The following is an 11,058-nucleotide window of genomic DNA, read 5'->3' as shown; positions in this document are numbered from 1 at the left end:
GATTCTGATAAGATGGCAGTAAAATCCAGACCAGAGGCATAAGGAGAAGGCAATCAAATGGGGGATACCCTTTCTTTCTGTGTTTACCAAAACCAAGGCACCCATGAAGCAGGCCTTCTAGCCGGCTCTGCCCTGGCTCTCCCCAGGCTCCCCCTCCTGACAGTTAAACTACAGCCTGCTCCCTAGCATGGGTGCACCTTGCTCCCCAAACCCAGAACTTGGTTTCACCAAGAACCGAGGCTTGGAATGTTCAAACGTGGGCCGGCTGCTTGCAGGTGGAGGCTGCCGGCAGGTGGAGGCCGGGCGAGCTCCCCGTCTCTGGGAGCACACAAGCTGAGGTTGGCTCGGGTGTGCCTTGCAGGGGCCTGATGGGCTGCCCCTCCGGACACCCCTCTGCGCTCCGGGGCTTTCATCTTTCCATCTGTGTCTCCCCCTGGCTCTGGCTTGTGTTTGGCTAACAGAAGGCACCACCCCGGGCCAGTCAAGCTGTTCACTCCCGGCTCCTCTCCCTGCCAGGCCACAGCTCCCACCTGGTGGCCTTTCCCGAAGTCACCCCCTCTGGGTTCCGGTACCCGCTCCACGTCCCAGTCCTTTTAGGCCTCTGGGGGGCAAGCAGTCACCAGGGGTGCTCCCGCATCTCAGGGTGCTCCCTCATCTCCAGGGCCCGGGCTGATACAAACAGAAAGGGTGGGACATCGTGCCTCGGACCTGGTCCTGCCAGAGGCCACGCTTCCCGGCCCGCCGGCCCGCCGCCCTCCAGCCCGGCCTCCGCGTGCCAGGCCTGCGCCGAGCTCCCGCCAGCCTTATTTATTTATTGAACAACATGCAAGCACAGTTTCCTTTTGTGTTTAATGTGTCAGCGTTTCAGTGGATTCTGACTTCAAGGCTTGGATTTTGTTGACAATAATGAGATCACCCAGACAATTATCGTTTGATTTTTCAGTTTGCCAGAGAGGGGAAGATTAAAGAAAAGTTAAGAAGCTTTGGCTGTTTCCTGTTATCCGTTTGCTGGGAGGGGTGGGGGTGGGGCCGAGGGTCGGGGAGAAGAGAAAATCTAACCGCTTCAAAAAGTCCACAACGGGAGCCGCTTCGCCTGCTGCCGGGGCACCCACGTGGGACGGTCAGAGGGGCACCCGGGGCCCCTCTCCTCCCAGGTACAGCCCCTCGGCCTCGGCATCTGGAAGTCCAGCAGCTCCCGTGTCCCTTCCTGCGGCTTCAGTCCTGGAGCGGGACAGGGACGCTGGAATTCAACAACATTTATCATGATGGAGAGAATTGTTGTTGTTGTTTTGATTCAGCTGCATCTTTGGCCTCAGTTTCCCCTCTGGGCCATGAGGAGTAAAGGAGACCATTCAAACTCGCCTTGGCCCTGACTTCCATCGCCCACGGCTCCCGCTTGATTTGTGTGGCCAGATTTTTCACCCTGGGAACAGGGTGCACGAAGGCACAAGTAGGCACTGGAAACTTCTTTGCTCCCATCGTGTGTTCCTAGTGAGATCTCAGCCCCAGGAGGATGGCATGTCTCACGGGGGTTCCCGGAGGAGCAACAGTGCAGGGCAGGGCAGGCTGGAGTTGGCGCTCTCCTTCCATCCTCCATGTGGGGTTCCTAATGGGGCCCTTCCAGTGAACCAACCCCACTGGCTGACAGGGATACGACTTCTATGCTCAGAAAGACCGTCTTGAAAATGACTCTACCTCTGGAAATGTTCTCATGGCCTCTTTGGCATCTTTTTTTTTTTTTTTTTTAAGATTATTTATTTATTTATTTATTTATTCATGAGAGACACACAGAGAGAGAAAGAGAGAGAGAGAGAGAGAGAGAGGCAGAGACACAGGCAGAGGAAGAAGTAGGTTCCATGCAGGGAGCCTGATGTGGGACTTGATCCAGGACTCCAGGATTGTGCCCTGGGCCGCAGGCAGGCACCAAACTGCTGAGCCACCCAGGGATCCCCCTCCTCGACATCTTACACCCTGTTCTGGAATATCCCCGAGCTCCCAGTGAGTTCTTGCCTTTCCCTCTGCCGATCCCCTTCCCCCTCCCTGCCTCCCAGCTCTCCCTCCCCTGTGGCCTTGCCTCCCTGCCCCTTCCTGTGGGTGAGCCCATTCCCCTCTGCTTCTGTCGGGTTGTCACTCTACTGGTCCATCCAGGTGTTTGCACTTTGAAAACAACCTGCTAGGTATGGTATGTTGGAGGGTGATCATCAGGACAAAGCGTTTGTCACTGAAAAATATAAAAAGGGAGAGAAATAAAAAGGGGTGGAAGGGGACTCAGGAAATGTAAGCAAAAAGAATGCTAGGCAAATGAAGAAACTGAGGCCCAGAGAGAGGATGGAACCATGTCTCCCAGCCTGGCCCCTAGGCTCTAGGCTGCAGCCCTTCATCTAGGCCTTGTATCCCCCACAGCAGGATAAAGCAAGCAAGGGAAGTTCACTGAGTTTTTCATAAAGCTTTTTCTTCTGACAGTCCTTCCTATTTTTGGTGTTTAAATGTCCGTTCTTTTTTTGTTTTTTCCTTTTATGCAGGCTCCACGCCCAGTATGGAGCCTGGCGTGGGGCTTGACCTCACGACCCTGAGATCAAGACCTGAGCTGAGACCAAGAATCAGATACTTAACTGACTAAGCCACTCAGGAGCCCCTAAATGTCCACACTTTTATGAAATTTTGGTGATACTGAATAATTGCCAATTTCCTTTTTATTTTATTCATTCATTTTATTTTACTTTTATTTACTTTTTTTTTTTTTTTTCTGATTTCCTTTCCTAAATAGCTTTGCTTGGCATAAGACATAGATTTTAAAAACTGGCAAAATCAAATGGATAAGCCAAATTTGGGTGAGATTTGACTCCTGTCCAATAGCCAATGTCTGGGAACAGGTGCCTCCCAGCACACTGAGAAGAAGGCACCGACCAGCATTTGCTGAACTCCTCTCCTGGCGGGGTGCTCCCTACCTCCCCTGGAATGTAGTTCCCAGGAGCACAGGCTTAGGGAAGCCAGTGCTCACAGCCCCCACTGGCCCAGGCCTGAGCCCCACTGTGGGAGGGAGTTCACAGTCAGGCCCCCACCAACTTTGGTTCCTAGGGCCTTCTCGTTGCTGTGGGTCCTAAAAAGCAGGACAAGATTTCTCCTGGCCGATCAGTTATGACGGTTCACTTTCCTTATGGTTTCTGCTATTGTCTAAATTTTCATAGTGAGCAGAATTACTTTTAATGCCACCTTCAATGAATCATTTCTGCCTTAAAAGAATTTAAGCCCACAAACCTTTGTCCTCTGGTTTTAAGTCGTGATTGCTCATGGCGCTAAATTGGAACACCCAGGGAAGGACAATGAGAGTGTCTCCTTCCCATGAGAAAGTGATGGCCAGCATTTTGGGTCTTTCCTTTCCATCCCCAGGACCATGTAGAAACAGAGGACACAATTGGCTGTTCTATGGAAGGCCGTGTGGCACAGATGTCAAACGCCTCTGCTCTGGGAGGGCAGAAACCAAGTGTGCTTCCTCTTGGGGTTCCTCTCTTCCACACCACCCATCCATCCTCTCTAACCTCCCCAGACACTGATGCCAGCCCAGTAGGAGCTCCCCTATAGATGTTTGCGGAGCTGAATGAAAAGGCCGCGGAGAATAGTCAGCCCCTGAGAGGTGGGCCGTGCTCCCGGGCCCCCCGGGAGAGCTCTGACGGACTTTGACAGACAGGGGTTTGTTTCTTCACGTTGTTTAGCTCAAAACAGAGTTAAGACTCCTAATCATCTCAAATGACCTGAAATGGTTTCCCAAGCAACCTGGGCAGACCCTGGGGGGTCCAGAGGGCGTGCAGGGGCCCTGGGCCTCTGGGGCTGGAGGCCTGCCTGCCCCTACTCTGCCTGACACAGATTCCAGAAGGGCAGCAGATGCCTGATGCCGACCGGCTGGGGAGAGTGAGTGTGTGTGTGCGCTGGGGTGTGGAGTGGGGGGCTGGGCTGGGAGCAGGGGTCTAGCTTGGGCCTGAGGCATTATCTGCAGGGGGCAGGGAGGAGGAAGTGGCCTGGGGTAGCTGGGGACAGCAATGAGTGAGAAGAATGGGGTCATTCTTCCAGAAAGCCGAGTGCTCAGAGCTGGGGTAACTCCCTGGGGGCAGGGGGTCCCGGCCACTGTTTGCCCAGGGCAGGGCAGTCTGGGGCTTGGTGCCAGAGTATGCCTGGTGGGGTGGGGGGATGTCCCGTAGGAGCGGCCAGTCCCGATGTGGAGGGAGAGCTGGTGCGGGCCCATCGTGCTGGTCTGGGATCTGGGGCTTTAGGATGGGGAAGGCCTTCTAGTTATCAACAATGTGGGGAAACCAAGGCCCAGAGGGGATCAATGACTCCCCTGAGCCCCCTGAATGAGTTGGTGGTAGAGCTGGGACCTTAAACCAGATGATTCTGGGGACCCGGGTTTGAGTCCCAGGTGGGCTTGCCTAGCAGGTGCGTGTGTGAGCTCTGGGGCCTCAGCTTCTCCATCTGCATAATGGAGATAAATACAGGGCCCCACAGGCTAACGGGGGCAAGGACACTTTTTTCCGCTGCTATTTACAACCAACTCTTAAATCTAGTCTCTGTGCTCCTGCTGGACCCTCAAGGCTCCTCACCACCACCTCTCTCCTCCGTTCAGCTACTTGGGGACACCTGCTCTTTCTCTGTTCTCCGTGTTTGGTCCCCTGGTTCTCAGAGGAGGAGGAGCGGGTCCTCATCTCTCCTGCATTCCTTGTGGTTTTCCTCTCGGAACAGGGCACTGGAACAAAGGCCTTTCTTCCAGTTCTGGGCATGGCTGATCGGCTAAGGAGAGATGAGCACAGCTTCCCGGGAATCTGGGTGATGCGTCACCTGGGTTAGTGGATGCCGAGAATGGGGGTGGTCTCTGCAAGGAGACCAGCGTTTCTGGGCACCAACCATGGGCCTGATATGGTACAGGCATTTTAAGCCCCACAAAACACCTGTGATGTTAATGTTATTTATCACCATTTTACAGATGAGGAGACCGAGGTCCGATTTGCCAGAACCACCTTGCTTTGGATGTTCTGCATCTGCCTGGCATCAGTCCTCCAGGCCAGGAACTAGGGCTCTGTCCTGTTTCTCACTGTGACTGGGTGCCTCGGGGCAGGGCTGGGTGCCCTCTGGCCTGGGGGCTGAGCAGCCACTTACGGCTGGTCCCTGGGTAGAAGGGGACCGGGAGGCCAGGGCATTTCCTTGGTACACACTCTAGCCTCCGCATGTAGAGGCCGGCGGCTGGGGAAGTGAAGGCACGCTGTTGCTGGGGCACTTTACTCTGTTTCCATAGCAGCTCTGCCCTCAGTTTCCTTGTGGAGCCCGGGCCTCGAAATCACCCTTCCGCTGTCTCCTGCCTCCCTGCCAGGTCTGTGAGGGCAGAGGAAATGCAAACTGTTCTTGCCTCACCCTCAGGAAGCTGAGGCCTCAGAGACCTCTGGCGCTTCTCTCACCTGTGAGCTCCCAGAAGCCCTGACTCCACACGCCCACCCATCCCCCTATGGGGACAGGTTCCAACTGAGCCAGACAGACTAGGGAGGCTCCTGCAGCCAGAGGCCTTGGGTCCTGGGAAATTGGGAGGCCAGGCCAAGTCCACAAGGGGCTTGGAAGTCCTGCTCCGCCAGTACCCGTAGCAGCCTGTCACCTGCTGCAGTCTGACTACTGGACTTTCTTGGGCCTCTCTCTGGAAGGTCATGGAGATGCTGTCAGTTTTAAGGCACAGAGATCCCAACAAGTGGTGATTTCGACCACTAGGCCATTTACTGTGTGACGTGGGAGAAATGCAGGGACAGGGTAGCTCCATCTTGGTTCTGCAGTCTCTTGGGCATTTTCTCCTCCTCCTCCTCCTCCTCCTCCTCCTCCTTCTTCAAGATTTTGTTTATTTACTTGAGAAAGAGAGAGCATGGGCAGGGGGAGGGGCAGTAGAGGAGGGAGAGGGAGAAGCTGACTCCCTGCTGAGTGAGGAGCCCAACTTGGGGCTTGATCCCAGGACTCCAAGATCATGACCTGAGCTGAAGTCAGACACTTAACCAACTGAGCCACCCAGGTGCCCCTTGGGCATTCACGTCTATCCCTTTGTTCCCTCCACTGTTCTTAGCGTCAGTGTGACCTCTTGGCTTGTCCATCCTCATGGCCTCAAGATGGCTGCAAGATCGCATGCTCATGTGACATCATCCAGTGGGGAGGAGACAGCTGACTTGCTCTCATGTGTCTCTCTTTGAGGTCAACAGACCCTCTGCTGGAAGTACTTGTAGCTCGCCCCTTACCTCTCACTGCCCCAAACTGACTCTACACTGGTTCTACACCAGTGGTTGGTGAGAGGAGTTTTGATCAGTCAGGATTCATGCCCGGGATGGAATCCAGACTACCTCTAAATATTACCTTGGATCTGAGCAAAATGTGAATGCTGGGAACAGGCCATCAGACACATCTCCCTTAATCACTCTACGTAAATGCGTGTTTGTATTTGTACACACACGCACTGACGTTTGTTTCATTTTTAAAGCACCTACTTTAACAGTATTTTAAAATCCTGATGCTGGTGCTACTGCTGAGATTGCATTTAGTTGGTCAGGTCTCACCTGGGCTTCGGGATTGCTGGCGGTTGCCCAGGAGATTCCAACACACAACGCCGCGCGCTCCGGCTGAGGACTGAACGGAAAGTTCTCAGGCTGGTTTACATTCTCGCTGCCCCCACAGCCAGCTCTCAGGATTAGCTTCGTTTTCGCCCATCCGAGAAACAAGAAACTGTCCCTCCCTGCTGTTTTCACTGGCATTTCCCCTGGTTACTCCTGAGGCTGGGCATCTTCTGGAATACTAATGATCCATCAGTGCTCCCTATGCTGTGATTCCTTCCCCATACTCTTCTTTTTTGTTGATTTTTACTTATTTACATTCAATTAATTAACATATAGTGTATTATTAGTTTCAGAAGCAGAGTTCAGTAACTCATCAGTTGTATGGAACACACAGTGCTCATCACATCACTTGTCCTCCTTAATGTCCATCACCCAGGTACCCCATTCCCTGACCCCCTCCCCTCCAGGGACCTTTAGTTTGTGTCCTCTGATTAAGAGTCTCTTATGGTTTGTCACCCTCTCTGATTTCATCTTGATTTAATTTTCCCTCCTTTCCCCTATGCTCCTCTCTTTCATTTTTTAAATTCCACATATGAGTGAAATCACGATAGCAGCAAAGTCCACAATAGCCAAACTATGGAAGGAGCCCAGATGTCCACCAAGAGATGAACGGATAAAGAAGATTTGGTATATATACACAATGGAATATAGTCAGCCATCCAAAAGAATGAAATCTTGCCATTTGCAATGATGTGGATGGAACTGGAGGGTATTATACTGAGTGAAATAAGTCAATCAGAGAAAGACAATTATATGATTTCCTCCCCATACTCTTGACCATCTTCTCCTTCAGAGCCAGAGCCCATTCATAATCCCATCTCACTGGGTCTCCTAGAGGCCTCAGGAAACAGATAGCAAGAGGGATCCCATTTCTCATTTTGGGCAAATGGACAGTAAGACTGAGGGAGGACGAGAGGTAGAGGTGAGAACGTACATTGGGGTCTTTATCCCTAGATCCTTCTCTGTTTCCCGGACACTGATAGTTCCCCAAAAATCTTCGGTAAGGAAGTCTTTTTTTGAGATCTTACATGTAACCCCAGGTAGAAGACAGGGAAGAGACCCATCACTGAGGAGCATGGTCTCAGGTCTCACCTCTGCGGCTTGCTCCTTGAGGCAGCTGGGTCTTCCAAACCTCTTCCTAGCATCCGCTCAGCTCAGCACAGGCCAGGCCACAGGCTGAAGTTCACAGATTCCACTCGTAGGGCTGGTTTGCTTGGTCCTCAACGTGATTTTTGTTTTATTTTTCATGTTTTATCAAGGTAATGCTTTTTTAGAAGGTATAATCTTAGAGTACAACTTACCTATAGTAAAAATCACCCTTTTTGGTATTTAGTCCTGTGAATTTTGACAAACCATCACCATAAGCAACATACAGACAATCTCCTTCATTTCTCAAAATACCCCAAATGCCCTTCTAGGTCTATCCTTGTCCCCATCCTCAACCTCTGGCAACCACTGAGCCTATTGTTTGTATCTCTATAGTTTTGCCTTTTCCAGAATATCATAGACATGGAACCCCACACTAAAGTGTCTTTTGATTCAGAGCTCCAAAATTTAGCAGAATGCATATGAAATGAGGCAATTTTGTTGCATTTGTAAGTGGTTTATGCCTTTTATTGCTGATTAGCATTCCATTACGTGGATATACCACAATTTGTTTATCCATTACCCGCTTGAAGGACCCTTGGATTATGTCCAGCATTTGGTGATTACAGATAAAGCTGTCATAAACATATACTTACAGACTTTTGTGTGAACATAAATTTTCACTTCTCCTGGGGTTGTTAGGTTGGATAGGAAGTGTATGTTTAATTTTATAAGAAACTGCCAAATGGTTTCCAGTGTCGCCGTCCCATTTTGTACTCCCACCAGCAATGCAAGAGAGTTCTAGTTGCTCTGCATATTCATCAGCACTTGGTATTATCAGTTTTTTAAAAAAGGAATTTAGCCATTCTAATAGACACATGGTTTTATCATAGTGTGGTTTTAATTTGCACTTCCCTAATGACTAATGATGTTGAACATCTTTTCGTGTACTTATTTGCCATCTGTATATTTTCTTTGGTGATGTGTCCAAATCTTTTGTTTAGCTTTGTTTTTAATTAGGTTTTGAGAGTAATTTATATATTCTGGATACAATATAAAGTGATCTTAAAAATCAGAATCTGTTTATAATATTTAAAGAGATGCCAAGAGATTTCATGTAAAAGATGGATTTCTGGTTAAGAAAAGGGGAGGGGAAAAAAAAAAAAGAAAGAAAAGGGGAGGGGAGGGTCTGACAAGATTGAGCCGAGTATCCCATGTAACAGTAGTGGTTGAGGCTGGGTAGCTCCTGCCTCTCTGTGTTCACCCTATTCTCCAGCCTCTTGCCCATTTATGTGCCAGCCTGGCTCCTGCAGGCCTTGGAGTTTGAGACCCTCTGAATGACGCGTGATGTTTGTCCTGTGATGTGGGTTGTCCACATAGACAGCGCCCCCTAGAGCTGAGTTCAGGTTTTGCACTGTTTTTCTTCCCATCTTCCCAATGCCCCCATGTCTGGGACTGAATCCCCAAAATCCACTTTTTCAAAAGACCACAAGACCCCTCCTTATGTTTCTTGGTTCCTTGATGTTCTCCCACGGTCACCATGTGGTGCCACTCACGCGATAGTTTATGTGATTGGTGCCCCCTGGAGTTGTGCAGTGCACAACCCACACTGCCATACATGCTAGGGGAGTCCTTTGTCCCTACTAGCCCAGGGCTCAGATGTTTATTGTTTGCTCACCAGGTGGGAGGATGCTATGTAGCAGAGATTGGAACCTGCAGCTGTCTCAAGACATCTTACTTTCTTGGCCTTTGGTTTTAAACTTATAAACCACCGTGAGGATTATCCGGGACTGGGGGTCCTCAAATTTTAACATGCACTAGAACCACTTGGAAGACTTGCTAATACATGCATTACCAAGCTCCAACCCTCAGAGCATCCGATTCAGTAATTGGTCTTGTTGGGGGGTGCCCAAGACTTTGCATTTCTAACCAATTCCCAGGTGATGAGGATACTACTGGTCCAGGACTCTACCTTGGGAACCACTGTTCTAGATCATTCCAGAGGGAAAGAAAGAGAGAAGAGTGATTTTTAAAAAACGATTTTATTTATTTATTCATGAGAGATACAGAAACACAGGCAGAGGGAGAAGCAAGGTCCCCACAAGGAACCCAATGTGGGACTCGATCCCAGACCCCGGGATCATACCCTGAGTGGAAGGCAGACGCTCAACCACTGGGCCACCCAGGCGTCCCGAGAAGAACGATTCTGAGTGGAGGAGGTTGATTTAGGGAGAGGAGGTAATGAGAGGAAAACAAAATTCCCTGAGAGAGGAGAGGGGTGTGTGGGATCCTCGGGCCCCTAAGGGACAGAACCCATGGAGTAGGGGTTGGCAGTGCCTCCGAGGGGAATGGCTTTGCAAAGGTCCCATGCCCAGGTGAGGCTGGAGGCCTCAGAGCTGCAGCCTCCGGGGGTGTATGTGCAGGGGGTGCCCTACGGGATCGTCTAGCTCTGCCTTGGGGTGGAGACCCATCAGCACTGGCCAGAAGCACATTCCTAGTCAGGCTGCTGGGAGGGTCCTTGGAATCTTGTTTAATTTGATTTTAGAAAAATAAAATAGGGACTTTATTTTACACACCTGGATCACGGAGTACAATTCATATCCTCCATCCATGGTTTTAGTTGTAAGCACCTCTGCCTTCACAGCTTGCAGGGGATTTTAGCCAAAGATAAAATAATTCCGCCTTTCCTAAACATGCAGAAACCAATGGAAAGAAGTCAGCGGACAATGAAAATCGGTTTGTGAATAACCTGCAAAGTGGAATAGTCAAGAGGAGGTTAAAAAGACTGCTTGAAAAAATAAAATAAAATAAATAAAATAAAATAAACTGCTTTTCTCCCTATGCTTAAAAGCACACAGCCAGAGACAAAGGCAGAATTAGAACCCAGATCTGTTTCTCTATTTACCTTGTGGATTATGCGGCTGTAAGAACAGATAATCTCTCAAATCACCTTAAATGTAACATGGTGCCTCAAGGAAGGATACGGGTGATGGCGAAGGGCAAGGGCTGGGGTGGACTGGACCTCAGAAGCCTCCCCCCCTCCCAACCCTGGCTCCCTGGGGCCATCTGGCCTGCGTGTCTATTTGCACACATCAGTTTCATCCTTCTTTCCCTTCAAACACTTCATCATCGCGCTTGCCTGTGGTCCAGTTTTGGTCATCTCCAACACAATTTGATGGACTGGATCCCATTCCTGCCTCTCCAGGAGGAAGGATCTGATGGGACCAACTTGGGTCAGGAACACTGTTTCAAGGGGTGGGGTGGGGGGGGAGGTCTAGTCCAGAGCAGAACAGGTGTCTACTGAGCCAGGTGGTCCCCATGTTGTGTAGGAAAACCCAAGGCT

Source organism: Canis lupus, chromosome 2 (genome assembly GCF_011100685.1).
Source record: "Canis lupus familiaris isolate Mischka breed German Shepherd chromosome 2, alternate assembly UU_Cfam_GSD_1.0, whole genome shotgun sequence".
NCBI classification, from domain to species: Eukaryota; Metazoa; Chordata; class Mammalia; order Carnivora; family Canidae; genus Canis; species Canis lupus.
Note: the sequence above shows the minus strand (reverse complement) of the source record.